This window comes from Chlorocebus sabaeus, chromosome 15, assembly GCF_047675955.1.
Source record: "Chlorocebus sabaeus isolate Y175 chromosome 15, mChlSab1.0.hap1, whole genome shotgun sequence".
In the NCBI taxonomy this organism is placed as follows: Eukaryota; Metazoa; Chordata; class Mammalia; order Primates; family Cercopithecidae; genus Chlorocebus; species Chlorocebus sabaeus.
Window position 1 is genome coordinate 85154397 of NC_132918.1, and position 24533 is coordinate 85178929.

At 37.9% G+C, this 24533-nt stretch overlaps 1 protein-coding gene across 3 annotated transcripts in view; it reads right to left on the bottom strand.

Annotated features, from left to right (window-relative positions):
* The window catches only part of P3H2 (prolyl 3-hydroxylase 2), a 164330-nt gene that overhangs the window by 100212 nt on the left and 39585 nt on the right, over positions 1–24533 (bottom strand). Inside the window, exon 1 of one of the 3 annotated variants that reach the window (XM_073023751.1) lies at positions 13661–13679. The exons of the other annotated variants lie outside the window; for them this stretch is intronic. The gene's annotated coding sequence lies outside the window, so the exon portion shown is untranslated. Of the gene's footprint in view, positions 1–13660; positions 13680–24533 lie in introns of those variants that run through there. 3 annotated transcript variants of the gene reach the window in all.

Below are 24533 nucleotides of genomic sequence, written 5' to 3' on the forward strand. Positions count from 1 at the left end.
CGTGCTTTTGGAAAATGTGACCTCATTCCAGGGTAACTTGGGTTCATTTATAGCAGAGAGGACTGACGAAACGGCTGCCAACCTTTCAGACATGAGAGGAGGGGAAGTGGGGAACTGGAGCAGAAGGAGAATGACTTGAAAAGGGGATATCTGTACTACCCACAAATCAACTTGAAAAATTTAGTAGGCCTAACTCTAAGTATCTTCTCATCCTGCTTCTTTTTACATAATGATGGATAGTTTAGAGTCTTGCTACTTAAAGTGTGATCCTTAGACCAGAAACAAAGGGAACTTGTTAGAAATGTGAATTTCAAACTAGATCAGACCTACTGAATTAAAACTGCATGTTAACAAAATCCCCCAGCTGATCTGTATGGACAGGAAAGTCTGAGCAGCACAGTTTTCAGTGTTAGGAGTAAGAACCATGGAAGGCTAAGTCCCAGGGATATATCTGAACCTCACTGGTTCTGATTGATTAATCACATCTGGAATGAATTTCTCTGCTCCTTCTCATAACTTTCCTCTAAGGTCTACCTTCCACCAGTGTTATTCCTTTCCCTGGTTCCCTGGAAACAGAATCCCACATCACTCCTCCATCTGAAGCAAGCTATCCTTTGAGAGTTTCGTATAGGTTTCTATTTGGATAATGGTGTGGACAATGAGGGGAAAGAAAAAAGCCATCACACTGTATCTCACAGGATCGTCCTGCAGAGGGAACGGTGGGACAAACAGAGATGATGTGGTGTGGCCTTTGTTTTAGACAGCTTTACATTCATCTACATTTCAATAAAAACCCAAACTCTGGCTACTAAGAGCATTTTTCCATCGAAACATGGGAGTGAAAGGAAAGATGAAGGTATCGGTAAGGTATTCAGCAGTAGGAATCTATTTTCAGAGTGTAAGGAAGATAGGTGAGGTTCCTTCTTGAGTTTCTCTTCCTTCTTCCCTCTCTTCCTCAGTCACTCCCCAAACTAAGGCATAGCTGACCTTCAACTTGAAGTACCCATTAATGAGAAAAAGAATCTGGGTCTATTTGTGAAAGATGGGAATATTAGAAATGGAGGAATAGCTGGGGCAAATAAAAAACAGGATTGAAAGGGCCTCCCTAACACCAAAAAATAAATAAATAAAACTGTGAGGAAGAGGATGGAAAATTCCAATATCACCTCAGTCATTCCTGACTTAATATAATTTAGGAGAATATATATGAATATATATTCCTTAACACATATCCCTAAGGGGCTAGCAAAATGCCTTGAACGCAGATTTTAGTCCGTATCTGTTAATTGGCTTGAAGTCCTAGTTTTTTTTCAATAAGATGGGGATAAGCTACCCTCTCTTGTGTAAGTAGCATTTATCAAGTTTCCTATAGATCAATTTATTCGCCTCACAGTGAAGATACCAGTTATTGATGATACCTATCCCTGCCCCCAAGGAATAAAAGTATTCATTCCTGTCCTAAAACAAGGCGAAAACTACGGAAGCCATAGGAACTACAATGGGTTAAACTCTTGAAGTTTCAAATATGGGTCAAAGTTGGAAAATGGAATGGGGAGTAAATGATCCCAGGAATGCTAGAAACAATTTGGTAACAGAGTGGGAGTGAGTAGATGTCCAGGAATGGAAAGGGTAAAATGTTACATCAACTTAAAAGGGTAAAAAGACTTAATTGCCTTGACAGCTTCAACATTACTGGAAGCTGTGGGTAGAAGGGCGACCTGCTTTGCTGATGAAGACAGCAAGTTACAGAGAGGATGTAAAACGGTCAGCAAAATTCAACCTTCACTTGAGCTACTGCTGTTATTTTAACCCTGCGCAAAAGGTCGCAGTGTTCTGTCCCTGATAATAAAAGGATGCTGGGAAAAGACTCCAGAAGGCACACACACAAAGGAAACTCACTAAACAAAGGCCAGATTTAGTTCAGAGAGAAAACAACTGATTTTTGCTGAAGAGACTTTACAGCGAAACACAATGGCTTCCTTCTTTCCCTGCTATCCTTTTAGCTTAGTGGCTTGGGGAAGGAGGGCATTCTTATTAGCTACCAACATTGTACATTCAGTTGTTAAAGCTCTGCTTTGATAATCCCCTTTCTCGATCATTTTCTGATACCCAGGACTTCCTTTGCACAAAGGCTGGGCTACACAGAGGATGCAGACTCAAGACAGGCAGTCCCTGCTTCACGGCAGTTGGTGAGGCTGCAGCAGCTTCCTACCTTACACTTCTATAGCCCTGTAGGCATTCCCCTACTTCCCCCAACCTGTGCCATGTTAGTATAATTATCTGTCTTCATATCTGTCTCCCCTACTGATGGGGAGTTCCTTGAGTAGCAGCTCTGTGTTTTAATAACTGATGCAGACAGGAGGTGGTCAGTATGTGTTCGGTAACTGTATTCCAGGAAGATAGTCTCATGAGTAAGAGACTCCCAGCACAGCTGCACCAAGAAGTATCAAAAGCACAGAATTGTCATACAACACTGGAGAATGGAAAATTGGAAAGGTCACTTGTTTTAGTCATGAGGATCCTTTTCCTTCCTGCATCTCCAGCCATAGTGTCATGGTGAAAGGAGCAAAAACTAAGGGAATAAGAAAGCTCTGAACTACCAGAATTGGAAAAAGTGACATTTTCCTATTTGTCATTATTCCTACTTCACTGCTTTCCTCCACTGCCAGCATCATTCACCTTCACTGCCTCTGCCACCCACCCCTCCAACACTTGCCACCAGTTGCCACTAATATTGGCCTCCTTATCCTGGTAGCATCTTTAGGATATGAAAGAAATACTGAATGCTGGCTAGGGGACAAAACCAAACATATTCTTGATCTTTTTTTAGTGTCCTGCAAGAGCCTTAACCACTCTCCACAGTGTCTTCTTGTTCACAAGTCTGACTAACTTCTTGGTTTTTACACTTTGGAAATGAAGATTCCTGCTCATCGTCTGAGATTTTGCAAAGTCACATGGTACCATATGAATGAAGTACATTACATTGGGACACTCTAATGAGTATAGTTCCAGTTTTAGGAGAGAAGACAGGAAATTTTCCCAGATATCTGCCTTTTGCCAACATCAAGAATTTTCTTCTAAAAATGGCTTTATCTAAGACACTTAATGTAAGAATTTAGAACCTTTTGATGAAAACATTTTTCTTAAGACTAATCCAATGCCTGAAAAATACCCAGGTTTTAGAACAAATAGCTGACAGTGTTAGTCCTGAAGCAGATGAAGCGCCCAATTTGTTGAAATTCACTGCTTTGGAGTAGTCACAGAAAAATACAATATTTGCCACTACTAATGAAGTATTTGGCTAAATCCTAATGCACAGCATCTATTTTAAACCTAGGTTGGAGATGTGTAAGGAAGCTTATAATGCATTCAGCTTCCAAGTCCGCCAATTTTCTGGAGGTTACAAGTGAACACAAAATCTGTTCAAGTTCACATATTAATTTTCTGGGAATTAGAAGAATCATGAATGCCAAGCCAGACTTAAGAGGAAAATTTCCTGGATATTTTAAATAGTCAGTGACTCCTGAAAGTGGTTTCCCTTCAATTCCTCTAATTCCAATTTTGTATTTTTTAATAGTTATCAGTGCTTTCAATCAAGCACTCTGTTTTTATGTAATTGGATGATGCACTGTATCTTGGCCACAATGGCCTAATTTAGCCTATGATCTCTACTTACTCAAATGAAGTATATATATCTCCAAGGGAAGAGCAAAGATTTCACATCAAATTATAATTTGGTGCTATTTTGTTCCACTGTCTCGTAATGGATAAAGATGCTTAAAAGAACTTCTAAGAATAAAAAATTGATTGTAAATCAAAATCCAGGTACTAACATGCTAAAAATATAGGGAAGGGGAGTATAGAAATGGCAGGAACCACTACATGGTTTGCTTTATTTTGATGACCTTTATGGAACACTGAGAGCCTGCTTTATTTATTTTATTTTTTTATTTGTACAAATTTACAGGGTACATGTACACTTTTGTTATGTGTAGATTGCTTAGTGGTGAAGTCAGGGTTTCTAGGCTATTCCATCACCCCGATAATGTACACTACACTCATTTACTAATTTCTCATTTTGCTTCATTCTTCACTAAAGGACTCTAGGACATTCCATTGTTTCTGACTATAGAGGGATATACAAGGTAAAATTGAACTGGAATTAAAAACAAAACTAAAACACCTTCTTCCTCCACTCTTCATCCTCCTTACTTGCTCCACAATTGCCTGAGAATAGCTCCTTCATTTTATTTCCTCTGGACCTTAGGAGAGCATTTAAATACTGTTCTGTGTTTGGGAATTAACTCCATTGGAATCCCAAAGGAGGTAAAACTGACATCCATAAAGACACACATTCCACTGAAAGATTGATGCCAGGAGCTGTGAGTGGATTTTATTTAGTGCAATATGGTTCTGTTTTTAATGCAAACCCTCATGTGAAGGTGAAAGTGATAAAAATGGCTCAAGGAAGGTTCCAGAATTACAAAGACTGGCAGCTAGATGACAGGAAAGTAGGTTCAACCACAGACTTCAGAGTTAAAAACAGTTTACCCAGTTTGTGTTTAACAATACCTCCTACTATACTACAAAATCTAAATAGTATTACACCTTTTAGTGTTCATTTCTGCCATGTCCCGAAGATGATTTCTTACTCTTCATTCACCTGCCTGTTTCCTACTAAGGACACTCATATCCCTTAGTCTTGCCTCCTTCTAACTCAGGCAAATTGGTGCCAGATACCATGTACTACCCTAAGAAGTCTTTAAGGGCTTCTTACCGCCTTCAAATAAAAGAGGTCATGATGAAATGGAAAGAACAGATGCTAGGATCCACACAAGCAAGAATTCAAATCCTAGTGGATTACTAAATGACTTTGAGAAAGTTCCTCAGTCTGTCCAGGCTTTTGTTTTTTTCTTGGTGGAACACAAAACACAACTACCATTTGTGGTTGTGAGAATTACATGAGAAAAGTATATAAAATGCCTGGCATATATTAGGTACTTAATACATGGTAGTTGGATTTTCTTTCTCCTCAAGGTCCTCCATGATATGCTAACTTACTTTTCCAACCTCAGCTTACCTCTACCCTTCAACAGGCAAAATCAAAGAGAATTAAACTCTTTCCTCTAAGATTCTCCCATAGCCTTCTTAACCCTTAATCACAGTCATTTTATATCAATTGTGTTCATATGCTATCCATCCTTCAAAATTAAACTGCAATACTATCTCTTTGCTCTGAAACCCTTCCTTATTTACTTCAACCCTAATCTTTCCCCCTGTATCCATGGATCCTTATAATTACCTGTCTTTTGGCACCTCCTGATTCTGTGCCCTATATCATAAACTAATGTATATGACAAATCTCCTCCTAATACAATCCTTGATGCAAGCATCATTTATTTAATGCTCTAGTCTCAAAGTTCCTTGCACAGAATATCCCCATTTAACAAATTCAAATTGAATAAATAAATAATTTTTCACTTTTAAGAACTAGCTCTAATAACTAAAACTGTGGCCCATACATTACCCACTGCTCTATCACTAAATGTAGAATATGCACACTTGTAAGTCGTGGACTTAATCGGTGTCCCATGAATACTTACTGATTAATAATAAGCCTGGCACTATTATTAGGTATAAGCATTTTGAAATAAACCCAGACTTCCTTTGTTGGAATCCCAGCTTTCCTTCTAACTAGTGACATAACCTTGGGCAAGTTACTCAATCTCTCTGGCTTGGTTTTCTCTTCTGTGAAATGGAGTTAATAATAGTATCTTGCATCAGTGAGCTAACTTTATTCCCCACCTATACAACCTCACATTTACAAACTCCATCCCCTAACCATCACCAAGGACTTGAACAGGAAGCAAGACCCTGGCAGAATGAACTGGTGGGAAAAGAATATACCAGAATACCAGAATGGGATAACACCAGAATTGGGAGCAGGAGTGTGGAGCAGGCAGTAGTTGAGGGCCACGAGCAAATTCTATTGAATAATTTTGTTTATGATTAGCTTTGAGCTTTCATCATTAAGATGAAATCAGAGAAGTTATATAAAGCTATTCTTCTATTAAGTCAGTGTATTTGGGTCCAAACCACATTCCCCAACAAATGGCTCCTGAGACGTTTTAATTTAAATTTAGTTCTACTTTTTAACCAATGGCTTCATAATCTATGAAAATGGTGCCATGGGGTGAGCGCAACTACTGGTAAACGATAAGCTGCTTCTAGTTAGTTAGTGCTGGATAGTCTGCAGACAGGAAGGGCTGTGGATTATTAAAATGTGATCAGTAATCTGACATGAAGAGACAGTATTAATCATTTCCATGCCTGAGCACAGCATCCTGCTTGTCAGCATTCCGCAGGCAAAAGCAAATGTTCTTGGGAAAAAGGCATTTTGCTAAACTTTTGCTCTGGTCAATACATTTGGCTACTGCATTACAGACAGTACTCATGGTTCTCTTTAAATAGGACAGCCACATCAGACACTGCTTGGTACGAAAGTTATTTTTAAAACTCCTATCTGCAGTTGCTTTCAGACTTCCATTTTTTAAGTTTCAAAGCTTCCCTTTGCATGATTAATGTGTTATGAAATACCAGGTGTGTGCTTTGTTAGAGATTCAAATAACAGTGCTTCAATACAATTTCCACCCTTAATGTTCTGTGACATATAAATGTGTCAAAGTCTCTTCACACCCACTGTGGTGGTGGTTGTAACTATAATGTTTATTTTTGGAGTGAGTGAGGCCTGTATGGTGACCATTAGAGACCTCCGAGCTGCCTCTGAGATGTAAGCTGCTACCTCAGGATATGCAGAAAAGGATTGGGAGGAGACGGGCAGAGGCTTTAGAGAGAGCTGTCAATTTTTTACTTTCTGCAAGAAATGAATTTGAAGAGGCTCCTTGCTCTTTTCACCATGAGTTAGATTTGAGAATATTTATACTTCACTATATATCTATTTAAGCATTTAAATTTAAACAAACATTTTTAAAAACCATTTTAGAATAAACTTTTTTTTTTTTTTTTTTTTGAGACAGGGTCTTGCTGTTACCCAGGCTGGAGTATAATAGTAGGGCAATCATAGCTCACTGTAGTCTTGGCTTCCCAGGCTGAAGTGATCCTCCTGCCTCAGCCTCGCAAGTAACTGTGACCACCACACCTAACTTTTTTTTTTTTTTTTTTAGTAGAGAAGAGGCCTTGCTATGTTGCCCAGGGTGAACTCTTGTTGCTCAGGTCTTGAAATCTTGAGCTCAAGTGATTCTCCAACCTCGGCCTCCCAAAGTGCTGGGATTATAGACATGAGTCACTGAACCCAGCCAGAATAAATATTCTTAATAACTCAATTCTTGGCTACACTTCGGTAATTTTGTTTCTGATCCTTCCTAGGCAGTGAGTCAACAAATAGGGCTGTGCTGGAAGGGCTAGGCTGATAGCTGCTCAGTAAATCTCATCAGGGCATGAATCTTCTGAATCTGAAGTTGACAGGTTTAAGCAAGGGGATATTTTGTAACTTAAGCTATATTTAAATAACATCTGAAGTACATTTCCAGTCTTTTGCATTCACATATATATGTATATATGTAGCCTATTTTTATTGAGACAATGGTATGCCAGATGCTCTTTGAGGCACCAGGGACAAGTGGAGAGCAAAAATTGGTATACTTCCAGGCTTCACTGAAGTAACAGTCTAAATGTATATATTTATAATAACAAAGATGTCTATATTTGAAAAATATAAAATTTGAGTCACTCCATATAGTTTTGAAAATCCCTTCTAAATTAATACGCGATCTTAAGCATTTTCCTGGCAGCAGGAAGTAACAGGACATATCAGAGGCTATAAGATACGACTTGTTTTATGTCAGCAAGTCTTCTGATATACAACAAAATCAAAATGTAAAGCAGGTTCGTTAAGCACAAACAGTAGACTGCAGGGGCTGTTCAGCTAATTCCATCTTCTAGGAAAAGCCTGTTGTTGTGTAAAGAGTTTGGGCTCTTGCTTTCTGGTAGGCTGGCTCTCCGTAACTGGAGGACTCCCTGCCTAAAAACTGCTTGTGCCAGAAGGCACTGATGTCCAAGGTCTCCAGGAGAGCACTGTCTCCATTGAAAAACTGAGTCTCCCCAAGGCAACGACAGCATTTCAGAGTCTGTCTAGTTGTTCACTAAACTGGCTTCCCTGTCATCCTGGGCAAAAAGTGAGACAATATTGTCCAGTCCTTTTGCATTAATGTGGCCAGAAGACTGAGTTATATATGAGAATATGGATGCAGGTGATACATGCCATTCCCAGCCTTGGCCCATAAAAACCTTCCATGGAATCCATTACCCTCCCTCTCTTCCCTTATCTATCAACTGGCTGACCAATGTCAATACCCAGGAGGATTTTGAAGCCATTTATTGAATATGTCAGAGGAAGAGTACTCCTCCCCATCACCCAACACCTCTTGAACTTTGTATGTGAAATAACTTTTATTGTTTTAAGCCACTGAGATTTAGGAGTTTCTCTTTTACAACAGTCAGTATTCTGTTCATCAGCAATGACATACAGATTTTTTTTTCAGTACCTGCTCCTATAGAATTACTTTCTAACTGAAGACTCTCTCTAGCCAAATTCTTAGTCAATATAGGATTCAAAAAAATATTGTTTGACTTATTTTGTTTGACTTATTTCCTTAATTATATGAAATGTCCTACACGTATTTGGTCATCATATCTGCCTCTGTTACCAAGATATAAGTAAGTCATTCTGGGCTACTGCAATAGCCTCCTATTTGGTCTTTTGTCAATCTCCCCTCCAATAATCTATAATTTATAAAAGTTTATGAAACACTTTTTGATGTAGACATTTAAGGCTATGAACTTTCCCCTTAGCACCACCTTTTATGTATCCCAGAGATTTTCATAGGCTGTGTCACTATTGTCGTTCAGGTGGAAGAATTTTTTAATTTCCATCTTGATTTCATTGTTGGCCCAATGATCATTCAGGAGTGTGTTATTTAATTTCCATGTATTTGCACGATTTTGAAGGTTCCAGTTTGATTCCAGTTTGATTTCCAGTTTTATTCCACTGTGGTCTGAGAGAGTTGGAACCAATCCAAATGCCCATCAATCAATGAATAGATAAACTGTGATATATATATATATATATATATATGTATATATACACATACATATATATATCTCACAGTTTATTCACACAGTTTATATCACATACATATATATATGATGGAATGCTACTCAGCCATCAAAAGGAATGAATTCATGGCATTCACACCAACCTGTACGGGACTGGAGACTACTATTCTAAGAGAAGTAACTCAGGAATGGAAAGCAAAACATTGCAGGTTCTCACTCATAAGTGGGAGCTAAGCTATGAGGATGCAAAGGCATAAGGACGACACAATAAACTTTAGGGACTCAGGGGGAAAGGACAGGAAGGGGGTTAAGGGATAAAAGACTACAAATTGGGTTCAGTGTACACTGCTCAGGTGATGGTTGCACCAAAATCTCACAAATCACCACTAAAGAAATTACCCATGTAACCAAACACCACCTGTTCCCCAAAATCCGATGGAAAAAATAAAATAAAAAAGAATGCAATATCAAAACAGTTTATGAAAAAAATCTGATAATGAAATCCCTCTACTTAAAATAATTTGGGACTTACTATCTATAGTCCAAATTTCTTAATATGTCATCGTCAATAATCAGACTCCAACCCAGAGCTCCAGCCCTGTCTATTCATGGCTCCCTGAAAAAACCAGAGAACCCCTCATCTGTGCTTTTGTTCACGTTGTTCCTCCTGCCCAGAATGTCTTCTCCTTCCACCTTTCCAGTTCCAGCTCAAATGTCACTTCCTGGGTAAAGCCTTCTTTGACAGTTACTAGATGAACAAGAATTCTCTCCACTATATTCAAACATAGTTTATTCTTTTTTAATTTTTTTTTTTTTTTTTGTAGAGATGGGGTCTTGTTTTGTTGCCCAGCCTGGTCTCAAACTCTTGGACTCAAGTTATCCTCCTGCCTTGGCCTCCCAAAGTGCTGGGATTATCGGTGTGAGCCACCACACTCAGCCCTATTCTTACATTTACCTATTATTTGTGTATTTTTGTAGATGTCTTTACTATCAGATTCATAGATTTTTGCAGATATGATTTGAGTCTCATCCATCTTTCAGGCTCAAGGTATTCAAGAAATATTTACTAAATAAAAAGTGAAGGAAGAGAAAGGGGAAGGAGGAAGTGGGAGGAATATGAATTATCGAGCAGTCTTCCTGTACTAGGAACTTGAGCTCCATGTTTCTTCCACAGAAGCAAAGAGACAAATCCTTGCATGACCTGCATACCCCTTTTCCTAATTATTTCCCTCAGACACCCCCCCAAAAAAAAAAAACAAGAATTAGTCACTCAAAAACTCCCTATGACAAATTCTCAGAGAAATGCTACCATTCTATGTTATCTCAATTTCTCTAGAGTTTTTCTTTTGAATAACTAGTGATTCTGTGTCACTCTCTGATATATTAATTTAAAATGAATCTCCTGTTCACCTCCCCTCCAGCCATAAAATTCTACATATGGTGCTGGCACATTTACCTACTGAGCATATACTTCCGATTCTTCTTCTCCTCTTAAGGGTTTGTTAAAAAGTTTTAAAATTATTTATGAAATCTTTCATAAATACTTTATTCTTAAGTATACAAAAATTATTTCTCTATATCTGGAATCCAATAAAAAGAAAAAATATTGCATTTCATTATTTACATAATAAATCCAAGTACAAGTTATATGCATCAGCATCTCAGTATTTATGCTGAAAAATGAATTTGAAAAGAAGACCTAAGAAAAAAATGTACATAGTTATAGCCATTTAAATATAAAAATTAGGCTTCATCCACAAATAGCATGAGTTAGATGTTTCATATAACAATAAAATATACAATATTTTTGATTGAATTTTAAGTCAAATTTATGCCTAAAATGTTTATTTAATTTTTTTCAAATCAAGAAAGTTTAAGATGAATGGGATAGCACAATCTCATGTCTGAGTTACATTGTTTATAAAAATTTTCTAAGACAAATCTTATAAATCACTTACAATTTTCTCAAAACATTTAAAGAGAATACATTGTTACCAAACATTTGAAAGGATCTTCAAAAGAAAATCAATCTGGTTGAATTTCAACAATAATTATAATGAAAAACAATAGCTAAGTAACAAGTACTAAAAGAAGGTTGGGAAATCTACCTTGTCCCATCCTCTGAAATATTACTAGATTCCTGATACCTTAACCTCGACAGCCACTCTATAAGTGGCCAAGCGGTCTGGTCACATGAGGGTGGACTCAGCCCCCTGGACGCATACATATGTTTATGGGAAGTTACCCCACACCCTTTGTCTCCCACAAAAGTTATTGAGTCTTAAAACTGCTAGATTTGGTAAATTAGGCTTACTCTAAATCTTCAGTGATATCAAAACTGAACAGTTACTAAGGAGCTGGCAGGAATAGATAGAGAAAGTCTATGTAGGAGATTTGTTTTCTTTGAAAAACTACGGCTTGCCCAGTTCATTCCTGGATGAAGATGGACGAGTAGACAGAGCTGTTTCATAAAAGCTGAAGTTGCGATTTCCTGAGCGAGAAGGCTTATCACTTAAAAGAGTCACCAATTGTTCTCAGTAAAACAACAGCTATTTGCTGATCTACATAACGTGTTTTCTTCTTTGGCAATAATTTTCAGCCTCCCTACATATAGATGCTTTTGCACCCAAGAAATTCAAACCAATATATAATTTATGAGACTTTTACAAAAAAAATTGCAAATACAAAAAAGAGAACAATCACATTTAATATCCTATTAAAACCAACTAAACTTTTGCTATCGATACCATCCCATGTTTGGTAGTATACTGAAAAACCATGGAAAAAAATGTTTTATATGAGTGAGGTCAGTATTTTCATAGGTGGCACCTTAGTTCATTCTAACAAAAATTCTGGTATATTAATCCAAGATAGCCTCACCTATCTGTGCCTTTCACATGGTAAAGTTCAATAAATACTCAGGTAATTAAGGATTAAATATCTAGAGGCTCAGCTCCAGACCCTACAGTGTCTTCTGAATAAACTATACCACAAAGCAAAAGTCTATGATGACACAGTCTTGGTTTCTCTACTGGGACATTGCTAAGACTTGGGTTTCCAATAAAAGGATATTGCTGCCTTCAATATGAGGCCTAGTTAACTTCCCAACCCCACTAAGTAAGCATCCTTTGACATTTCACTGATTTCAGGACTAGAAAACAATTGAAGGTTCACAGTCCCTAGAAATCTCCTAGTCTCAGAGTAAATCTTATATATTTGATGGGATATTTTAAACTTCTCCCATAAATGAATCTCCTCTCCAGCCAAACAGAACTTCTCTGTAAAATTTATAGCATGTTTACCTTTTCTTCTTTTCCCAGTCCTCCTCATCTTTATCTCTGTGTGTTAAAATTCTACCCATATATTTAGCAACCAAAATGCTGAAGCACACCAACTTTCAGATGACCAGTAGAAGAATCAACAAACAAATAGAGAGAAAATGTCCAGTTAAATAGAAGGAAATCTAGCGAGGATGGGAAGAAATGTCCAGAGAAGAAAAGGTTTCAAGATGCAAGGTCATGAAAGTGAAATAGTGCTAACAGGCCAAGAAAGCTGATGGCCAGTAACTGACCATTGGCTCTAGCAAGGGGTAGACAACTGGAAACATTTATGAGTGACATTTCAGAGCAGTGGTGTAGATGGAAATCCAATTAGCATGGATTGTGGAGAAAACTGGGAGAAAGTCAGCCAGCAGGTAAAGCCAGCAAGAGTAGGCAAGTTTTTTTTTTTTTCTCTCTTATTTTTAAGTTGTAACAGAGAAGTGAGATGAAAGGTGGTTTACTTGTTTTAAGACAGGTGCATTAAGGTTGTGCTGATGTCAATCATGTGGTGGCTATGGAGAAACTGATGACACAAGAAAACAGAAAAAAAGGATAATTACAAGCATGAAGTTCTTATAAAGGATAGAGGAAATAGGTCAGATTCAGAGATTTAGTCAAAAATGTTTAACTTGTGTTGATATCACATAGAGATTTATTATTATTGTTATTGCTATTATTATTACTATTGAGAGAGGAAGAGAAGCATATTTTGGCTAAGTGCATTGGTGGAATTGGTGGTAAGAGGATAGGATTATCCTCATCTGATCTATCTTGTTTTCTTAGAAGTCATAGCACATAGGAAGATATAGAAGGGGTTCTAGTAAGCATCGAGTTCAACTTTCTTGCCTTGCATTTGGGGTAACTGAATCACAGGAATATCAAGTGAGTTCCTGAAGTCATAAAAATGTGAAAGTGTCCTTCATGAGGGTATCCAGGGTCATCTAGCCATGAAGCTTCCTCTCATCTTTTCCAGCATTCTAATCATAGTGCTGTAATCAAGAGCACACTGTCCAAGGAGGGAGTGGTCACAGCTACATCAAAGAGGAAACAACTTACAAGACAAAAAACTTGACTATCTATATGTAGCCAATTCCCCTTCTCACATTAAAATTCTTATTACTAACAATCCATATTAACAGCCAGTATTCTCAAAAAAGCTCTCTTTAAACAACACATTGTCTGCCTGAAATGGGAATTTCCATTACCTCAAACTTGCCTTAAATTCCAGCCCCTTGCTACAGCTTCAGTTTTCACGCTTATGCATTGCTCACACTTCATTAACTCCTGTGAATTGAGAAAAAATGTTGTTCTTTTAGCTGACCCGACCAGAACATCATAATCATATTACATGTAGGCTGCACACAGTCTTTTTAAATGACTTAAAGCAGAATAAATTAGATGAGGGAAAACAATTTATTAGAACAAATTTAATGAGTAAAATAATTTTAGGTTTTTTCTGGATTATAAAACATTTTCCACTAGTTTCTAAGATATCCATCAAATGTGAAATATCTAATTTTCTCAATAAATACCATCATGTTACAGGATGACATTTTTGCATTGAAACTGATGAACTAAGCAAATCCCTGTGACACTGACTTTAGCTATTATGGTTTGCTTCAGTCACTCTAATAGTATCCAAATATTTACTAGGTAAATGTTGAAATAAATACCCTTCAAATGGCCTACATTAATTTTGAAATGTCTTATTATAAGCCACAATAAATAGACTTTTCAATGCCAGTCCTTAAAAAGACTCTGTCACCTAGAATAAATATCGAATTAAAACTTAAAATATATTTAAGTTCTTTCCTGGCATATCAGATAAACCTACTCATAGCTCTAGGAACATGTAAATCCAATCAGCTTCCATATCAGTCCTGAATAAAATTAATCACTAAGCAAATATTAGTTAATAGCTACTATAAATTGTATTAGAAAAGTTAAAAATAAGGCAACTAATCGTATTCCAAATTATTCCAATGAAGAATTTAAAAGCACGATTGTGCTGTTTTACTCCTTTCCATTTGAGGAAAGATCATAGTAACCAACTTATTGTGCTGTTCATCGGTTTTTCCCAGGCGCATACATATTGAAATCAAAAAGAAAAAGTTGCAAATGTTAAACAGTCATTTGAGAGTGATGAAAAATAACACTTTTTTTTCGTATCTAGGATTCACGTCAAATTAGCTCTGGTAAGTCTGTTGATCTCAGCTATGATTATAGGTGATCAACAATTGAAAGGACAACAATGAACTGGGAACAGTACCTGTATACCTATAGCAATAAGAAAAATACTTCAATAAAATGGACAAAAGACATAAGCAATGAACAAGAAACATTTAAATTTTTTATATTGATAATAAAAAATGCATATTAAAATAAGATGAAGTTTTTTTTGTTCTTTTTTTTTTTTTGAGACAGAGTTTCACTCTTGTCGCTCAGGCTGGAGTGCAGTGGCACCATCCCGGCTCACTGCAAGCTCCGCCTCCCGGGTTCTCCTTTCTTAGCTTTCTAAGTAGCTGGGATTACAGGCATGCGCCACCACGACTGGCTAATTTTTTGAATTTTAGTAGAGACGGGGTTTCACCATGTTGGCCAGACTGGTCTTGAACTCCTGACCTTAGGTGATCCGCCCGCCTCAGCCTCCCAAAGTACTGGAATTACAGGCATGAGCCACCGTGCCCAGCCAAGATGAAGTTTTAATCCATCAAATTTTAAGTCTCTTATTTAAAGTGTAATTTAGAGCATTGGCAGTGGCTCTAGGAATCAGAGAATTTCGCCCAGTGCTGTTTAGAGTATTAAGTGGTACCAACTTCCTAAAGAATGATTTGGCAATATATATCAAATATATTAAAGCGTGTTTGCTATTTAATCCAGCAATTCTACTTCTAAGAATGTACTTAAAAGTGATAAAATAAATCTAATAATCAGATACAACAGTGACCATCAAGCAATATTTATTAGTGCAAAACTGCACACAAATAACTAAAAATCAGTATTTATTAAGTAGATGCCAATATGTTCATATAACAGTTATACCACAGCTATTCAAACATTTTTTAAGTATCATTTTATATTTTTTAATTAATAAAAGTTACTAAACAACATGCACAATATAATTCAAATATTGTTTAAATTTATATGTACATGTGGTATATGTGCATTTCTAATGTTATACTGGAAAATGTTATCGATGATTAGTTCTGGATGATGATGTTGAACATTGATTTCTGAGATTTATTATCTATACTTTGCTTCTCTATATTTTGCAAATTATCTACCATGAACATAAATTATCCCAGAAAAAGTAAATATTCTTAAACCACTATTGTAACAGTCTCATATCAGAGTACCATATCTCCTGTACCATTTTAACTGCATTCATATAACTTTAAAAATCACAAAACAAAGCCACATTGTGTATATACAGGTAATAGAAACAGTAGTTTGTGATCAATGTGGTAAAAATATTTATTATCAGAATTTGGCACTAAAGAATAGATACATCTAATTTGGAATTTTAAATAGTCTTCATTAAATGGCTGCTCACCTTGTGATTTATAATCAATGTACTTTTCTGTGTGTGTGTGTATGTTATACTTCAATTAAAAAGATTACAAGTAACTCCAGACTGTTATTTCTTAGATTCATAGCAAAGCTAGCGGGAAACCCAAGAGGTCATTTACTCCAATCTCTCATCCCATTTCTTCAGTTCTACAGATAAGAAGTGTTGCAATGCCTTGAGTATCATTCCACTGCTTCACAGTCCTGATAAAAGCCCTCTTCCTCAAAAAGAATGGTAAACTATCTGCTTGTTTTCAACTTCCAGGCGATTCTGAGCTCATCAGTTACAGGCATGCTTGAGCGCAGATGGTAAGAGGGTCATTAACCTCCACGGCCTAGAGTATATCCTGTCATTTGGCCTGGGAACTGTGGCTGCCACAGCAGCTCTGGTGGGCATGACTGAAGGACGCCGACAGCAATGTGCCTAGAAACTGCAGCGTGATCAAGGAACATAGGACGAGTATAAATGGTAGGGCCAGAATTTCTAAGGCTCAGTTATGGCAAACTGAGTTTCATTTCAAAGCCAGTGGTATATATACACTCAATAAATGTACGCTTTTAAAGGAGGAGATGCTTGCAATAAAGGAAATGGTTCAACTGCAACCAAGGACTTTTGCTCTTTTTATGCCAAGGCCATACCTCAAATGAGCTACAAATAAGGCTGTTTGGAGAATCACGTCTGCAGCTGTATGAACTTTGCCTGAATTTTTAAAGTGATAAACAAAACTTCACAAGTAATGCTTTTGGGGATAGTTCACTTTTTTGAGGAAGGATTAGTTATTGAAGCACATCATGCAAGGAATCATTTGTCATTAGATGAAGAAATACTCTTGCATCAGTAAAAGACAGGACACTTAAACTGTAAGTTAGGACACTTGGATTTTACCTTTGCGCCTTCATGTACAAGCTATATGACTCTAAATTAGTTGATCTTGTAGTGTTTGTTTCTGAATTAGTAAAGTGTGATTGGATAACTTAATCTTGAGACCCCATTTATTCCAATAGTTGTGAATTTAAATCTAAAATACTATGATTCTTGGCCAGGTGCGGTGGCTCATGTCTGTAATTCCAGCACTTTGGGAGGGCAAGGCGGGTGGATCACTGAGGTCAGGAGTTCGAGACCAGCTTGGCCAACATGACGAAACCTGGTCTCTATTAAAAATACAAAAAAGTAGCCAGGTACAGTGGCACGCACCTGTAATGCAAGCTACTCCAGAGGCTGAGGCAAGAGAATCACTTGAACCCAGGAGGCGGAGGTTGCAGTGAGCCAAGATTGTACCATTGTACTCCAGCCTGAGTGACAGACCGAGACTCTGTCTCAAAATAATTAAACAAAATAAAATAAAATACTATGATCCTCAAGGTAGAATTTCACACCAAAAGGATCACTGTAAAAAAAAAAAAAAAAAAGATATTGCCAAATTTATCATAACACAATGTAATTGCTATATTTATTACAGACCCAGTCCCATCTCATTATAACCAGAGGGGAAAAAGTAAAAAGAGAGGGAGGTTGCATGTACAACTGAATGTAAATCTAACATCTTCTTAACCAATCTGTCTTTTGATTTTCAACAATTTGCTTTATGTCTTTTCTCTCACTTCCTTATGCATCCTCTAAGTTCTCTTTAATAGATCATAAAAATAAAATTAAGAAAGACCTGAAAGCACCAGAGAAGAAAATATACACAGATAATCAATGAAATACATGGCTAATGTGTACAGTGCAGTCTATGATTACTTCTTTTTGAAACTTCTTTTCTTAGTCAGAGGGGATTTGTTCTCTAACTTTGCACTGTGCTGCTCTCAATTCGCCCTGAAGAACATCTCACCAACAGCACCTCCTCAGCTATCATTCATCCACTCCACTCTCACTTTTTAGCATGTAATGAGAGTGACGCTATGACCAATACAGAGGTAAAACCGACAGAGATCCTGTTCTCAAGCAGTTCACAGCCTAGTAGTGAAGAAAAGGCTGGGATATGAAACAAATAACCGTCATGAAAAGTAGAAAAGTGCAGCCGGGCACAGTGGCTCACGCCGGTAATCCCAGCACTTTGGGAGGCCAAGGCAGGTGGATCCCTTGAGATCAGGAATTCGAGACCAGCCTGCCCAATATGGTGAAACCTAGTCTCTACTAAAAATACAAAAAAATTAGCCGAGTGTGGTGGGCGCATGTAATCCCAGCTACCTGGGAGGCTGAGGTAGGAGAACCACTTGAACCCGGCAGGTGGAGGTTGCAGTGAGCCAAGATTGCACCATTGCACTCCAGCCTGGGCAACAAAAGGGAAACTCCATCTCAAAAAAAAAAAAAAAAAGGAAAAAAAGAAGAAAGAAAAAAGAAAGAGAGAGAGAGAGAGAGAGAGAGAAAGAAAGAAAGAAAGAAAGAAAGAAAGAAAGAAAGAAAGAAAGAAAGAAAGAAAGAGAAAGAAAGAAAAGGAGAAAGAAAGAAAGAGAGAGAGAAAGAAAGAGGAGAAAGAAAGAAAGAGGAGGGGAGGGGAGGGGAGGAATAAGTGCACCAAGAGAGATAGGTACACATAAAATCTCATGGGATTTCTGAGAAGGGAAAGCTTCCTGGTAAACTGCAGTGATTAGGGAAAGATTCCCGAAATATATGGCATTGGAGAAGTGCCTTCAGAAAAAAGGTAGGATTTGGACATGTGGAGATTAAGAGGGAGAAACATCAAGAAAGAGAGAAGTGGAAGAGACATTTGGTATGTACTTAGGGTACCCAAAAAAGATTAGTAGGCGATCAGGCTGAAAGATAGGTCAGGTCAGATCCTGAAAGCCTTGAATCTCAGTTGAAGACTGTCACACTCTGTGTCCTACAGAGGACTCATTACAGATTGTATTTTAGAGGAATAACATGATTCAATTTTTACTTTGGAAACGTGTAAACTTCCCAACACTAAAACATTTTTTTCTGCAGATGTATCAACTACCTTTCAGAAAAATCCTCTAGGGAAATTTGAGCATACCTTTGTCTTGTATTCCTCATGATAACACAAATGATCACTCTGCAAGGTATTAGACCTGAATTGGGCAGATTTCATTTCATCTATTCAGTTCATATATTTTGGAGAACTTTGGGTTTGTTTCTCCCTGGGCTGAACCTTCAATGTCAGCAGTGGTGATTTCCAGCCATATTAATATATGAAAAAAAAGAAACTCCACCAAACACACATGCACACACACACACACGCACACACACACACACATGCACACACACAGAAACAATTAAAGACAAGTGTCCTTAATTTTGAGATATTTATGTGCTTTGGCAGAAGCACACTCTAGATTTTGAGGGCCAAGTGCTCCCTGCTTCCTGGAACCTTGACAAGAAAGAGAATGTGTGTGACCATAAACTATCAAAAGCCAGTACATTCCCTGAAGTTCTTTGCTGGCTCTAGGAAGTGGAACACTGGGCAATTCTTCAGTACAGTGCAGCGCTACCTTAATCAGGGGAAGATGGGACAGATGAGGCGGCTATTACCACAGTTGCAGCAGTGAGAATGCCTGCTCACTCATCCACATATCCACCTCTCTACGTCTGCCTTGTGATCCCAGCATCCATGTGCCTTAGAATTAATATAGGCACATCTGGGTTGTTGATATTTGCCTGTGGCCCCACAACCAAACAAAGCTGAATATTTTATGAGGTGTTATAACCCACAATTCTAGCCTCATTCATCTGAGAAAAAGGAGACTCCTAGAGAAAGATGACATGTCCACGCCCACACGGTTGCTTGGTGGAAACAAGGATTAGTAATGAGTTCTTCCAAGTCCAGGTAAGGACATACCACAGCCTTCTCTTATAAACACTGCAAAAAGTCTAGACTCTAACTCAGTAATGATGATTCATTTTATCAATAATTTTGACTACCTCAGAGTAACTCTGATGACATGCAAGTTAAGACACCTCCAGCTTAGTCTTTTGGAGGAAAGGGTTTTTCATTCTGAATGCTGATTCACACACAGTACCATCTGCCTCCGGGTGTTACTAAAAACTTTTAAGCATCACATATATACTGCTGAGTCTTTCATTAGGCATGAAAGAAAAAAAATTTAAGGGAAAAACCAAAAAGAGGTAGAAAAACTTTCCTGTTTTTAGCTTCAGTTGATTCTGACTTAATCCTACTGGCATGCATGATTCAATAGCTTATGTCAAACACAAATTCCAGCCCAGTGCCCTCCATCCGACATGTTCTCATTCCTGAGCCTGACAGCAGACCTGGTCTCCTAGCAACACTGAACATTTTCTCTGCCTAGTCATCTGTAGCAATTGGTTCTTTTCCATGGCTGTGCTCTCATCTTCAGTCCAAAACAACCAAAAACCTTCCCTGTAATCAAAGGGGTCTGACGTCTAAAGTCAGACCTGGAAAATCAGTTGAAATTGATTTTATTTTCTTCCTTCCTAGGTCTCCAGCTCCCTTTCTCTCTCTTCTTCTTTCTCTTTTTTACACACAAACATTTGTATGTACATGGACACACACACAAACCAGCAAAAGAATGGCCTGAAATCTGTCCTGGAGATGGGAATACTATCTAGTACAACAAGCATAGAATTGTTCTTATCTATTGAAGAAATCAGACACGTCCCAGTGCCTCTTTGGTTGCCTCATCATGTAAAAGGGAGATGATAAATACTCAACTCAAAGTATTATTGTGAGACTCAGAAGATACAGTGAATGATGAAAGGCTTGGTAACAATAATGGCTATACCGATTAATACAATTATTATACTATAAGCAGAGGAAATGTTTTTAGACATATATTTAGGAAGAGATACAACTACGCAAGCCTGTCAAAAAGTCACTACTCATTTAAGAACAAAGCTCTTATCAAGATATAAATGGGATTTATTCTCTTTTATCATCCAAATTTCAACTTGTACCAGAGCCTTCCTGGGACCCACAGAGAGTAGTGATTGTAACTGATGAGGCGTGTATAAGACCAGAGGAAGCAACATATCATTAAACTGAATAATTGTTGCATGACCCAAAACTGCTCCAATTAGCCCAAGGCAAATAAATCAAGGGCCCTTCCTATAGCTCTCAACATAGTTCAAGAGATGAAAGTATTGATGGGTAGCAACTCTCAATCCTCTCCATCCCCTTTCTCAAGGGCTAATGGAGTAGAACTAAAATTTGGAAGTAGATAAGGTGAGGGAGTGAGACTTATTCAGCACTTAAAGTCCCTGGACCGTAAGCTCCACTAATCCAAAAATTATGTCTGTTTGTTTGTATTATTTTTTACTTCTTGTATCTTCAGTGCTCAGGACAGTGCCTAGCATTTGATAACCACTTGATAAACATTTGTTGGAAGAGGGATAAATGCAGTAGTCAGGGCTATGAAATTGATCATTTTAGCAGTTTTTACTGCATTTATGATGAATTTGATTAAAACTTGTAGGATTACTATTAAACAAGAAAATGTACGTCAATCATTTAGCACTTAATTGGATTTCAATAAATGAAATCTGTTGTTTTGTCTTCTACTATTATCAATTTCAACCATCACTCATTACCACCGATTAAAGGCAACTGATTAGAGGGAAGTGTGTATGAGGAACTCTCTAATCAAGCAAAGGAGACCAACAAGCTATGATAGCCCCATGAGATGAGGGAGACATACTATGACCCAATGGCAGATATATTCACAAACTGGAAAAGGATACAGGTATGTAGTGTTCTTATCTTCACTCATAATTTCATAGATAAGAAAAAATAGGCTCAGTTCCCTGAGCTCTAATTGTATACCTGAACTTTTTATTTGTTTTTTATTTATTCTTTATAGGCTCATCATTCTCTTCCTTCCCATTAAGACTTTGTTCTTCCAGGGAAGTAGCAAAGAAATCCGTGTGTATGTCCTAATGTTCTTAGTTAAGGATGGAAGAATGGTCAGACAGCTCACTTGAACCCTTGACTGGGAAGTGCAGGAGGGTGAAAGGACTGTTTACATGAGACTGTAGGCTCAGTGGTTGACAGGATAGGCTCTGCAGTCCACATGCTCCAATCCTAGCTCAGTCACTTGCTGGCTATGTGACCTCTGACATCAACACTCTATGACTTAATAATCCATATTTGAGCTGAGTGTGGTGGTTCCCACCTGTAATTCCAGCACTTTGGGAAGCTGAGGCAGGCAAATCACCTAAGGTCAGGAGTTCAAGACCAGCCTGGCCCACATGGTGAAACCTTGTCTCTACTAAAAATATAAAAATTAGCTGGGTATGGTGGTGCATTCCTGTAATCCCAGCTACTCAGGAGGCTGAGGCAGGAGAATCACTTAAACCCAGGAGGTGGAGGTGGCAGTGAGCCGAGATCATGCCACTGCACTCCAGCCTGTGTGACAAAGCAAGACTCTGTCTCAATAAATAAATAAATAATCCGTATTTGTAAAGCTGGGGGCATAATGGTACCTACCACAAAGAAGTATTGTGAGATTTGAGTTAGTATATGTAAGCACAGATGAATGATACATCAATTTAAATTTTATTAGCAGTAGGTTATGATTTGGCAGAATCATTTTAGATATATGCCAAAAGCTCGTGAAACCTTATTTTCTTAATACCTGATATTTATGAGTTGAAAGTCCACTAATGTCCCAAAACACAGAGACACTGCCCAGTGTGCATCACCCTTTCCACCTTCTCAACGGAGTACCTACCAACACCACACCTGGGGCTCGCAACTGTTATACAGGAATGCATTAGCCATTGAACGTCTCCTTTCTTCATTCTCTGATTTCAGGCTGTATATTATAGAGGTGAGAGCCTTTGCTTCAAAGCAGATAGAACTGACTTTAAATACTGGCTATCATTTGCTAACTGTGACCTAAGCAGTTAACCTGTCAGTGCCCAGTTTTCTCATCCATAAAAGGGGGCAGGAGAGTATTAATGGCAATTTCAGAGATTTGTGATACATCATTTAAATAACATAATATATGAAAAGTCCTTAGGACAGTGCTTGTACAATAAAACTACTCAGTGAATCATTGTCATTATAATAGAGTAGGAAAAGGCAAGTTACATATTTCTCTTATAGTAGAGGCATAAAAGATAGTATGACAATTCAAAGGCATAAATGGGTAAGGAAAGTAGCTGTACAATCTTGAAAATCAGTTCAGAGGTGGCATAGGGGCCTGACAGGTAAAAGGAAGAGCACAGACAAAAATCACAAATACATGGGTGAGCATGATGCATTCAGGCAATCCCAGTATTTGATTGGAGTTGATAACAAGATGCGGGCATAGCAGAGGGCACTGAGGCTACAGAGTAAGCCAGGCTTTATTGTGTGAAGACTTTTGGCCACACAGTATCTGATCTTGTTGGCAGAGCTGGGAGAGAATTAAATTTGAGCATTTTTTTCTTTTGCTTTTTCTTTTCTTTCTTTCCTTTTTTTTTTTTTTTTTTGAGATGGAATTTTGCTCTTGTTGGCCAGGCTAGAGTGCAATATCGTGACCTTGGCTCACCATAACCTCTGCTTCCCAGGTACAAGTGATTCTCCTGCCTCAGCCTCCCGAGTAGCTGGGATTACAGGCATGCGCCACCATACCGCATCTATTTTTTGTACTTTTAGTAGAGATTGGGTTTCTCCATGTTGGTCAGGCTAGTCTTGAACTCCCGACCTCAGCCTGCCTCGGCCTCCCAAAGTGCTGGGATTACAGGCATGAGCCACTGTGCCCGGCCGAGATTTGAGCATTTTTTTCTAAACCCAACTGTAGATGGTGTCTGTAAATTTGAGAGGCAAATCATAAAAAAATAACAAACAAAAGAAAAAAATATGGCAACATCTGTAGTGGAAAAATAAAAGAGAATGAAATAAAAATAATGATTTTCCCATCTGTTGAATTCACAGAAACCCTCCAGAACCTCATAATTAAATAAAAAGAAATATGCTGATGTTTCTTTCTGTCACAGACAATAATTTACTTCAAAAGAAGTTCAGAGTTTAGATTACCATGTTTGTGTGAACAGCTCTGGCTGATAGTCACACTTAGAATACCGAATGCTTACAGATACTCTGAGCAAACCCTTGGCTCTTCTCTTTGTTAGTGTCTCCATCTGCATAATAGAAAAAGCAGAAATATTCCTGTCCTTTACATAGAACTAAAGAAATTATCAAATAAAATGATGAATATGTATCAATCTGTAAACAATAGATTGTATGTGTCCTGTGATATTTATTATTATTGTTAGTTCATGTATGCAAGGCACTTGGACACATAGAAATCTAGAAATAAAATGGAGATTATAGTATTAGGCACTTAAATAGCTAGAAGTCTTTAAGACTTTCTTATCTGAATTATTTTTCTTACTGTGGTGTATTATATATTTTGTTTGTTTGTTTTGTTTTTTTGTTTTGAGACAGAGTCTCGCTCGGTCGGCCATGCTGGAGTGCAGTGGAATGATCTCGGCTCACTGCAAGCTCCACCTCCTGGGTTCATGCCATTCTCCTGCCTCAGCCTGCCGGGTAGCTGAGACTACAGGCACCCGCCACCACGCCAGGCTAA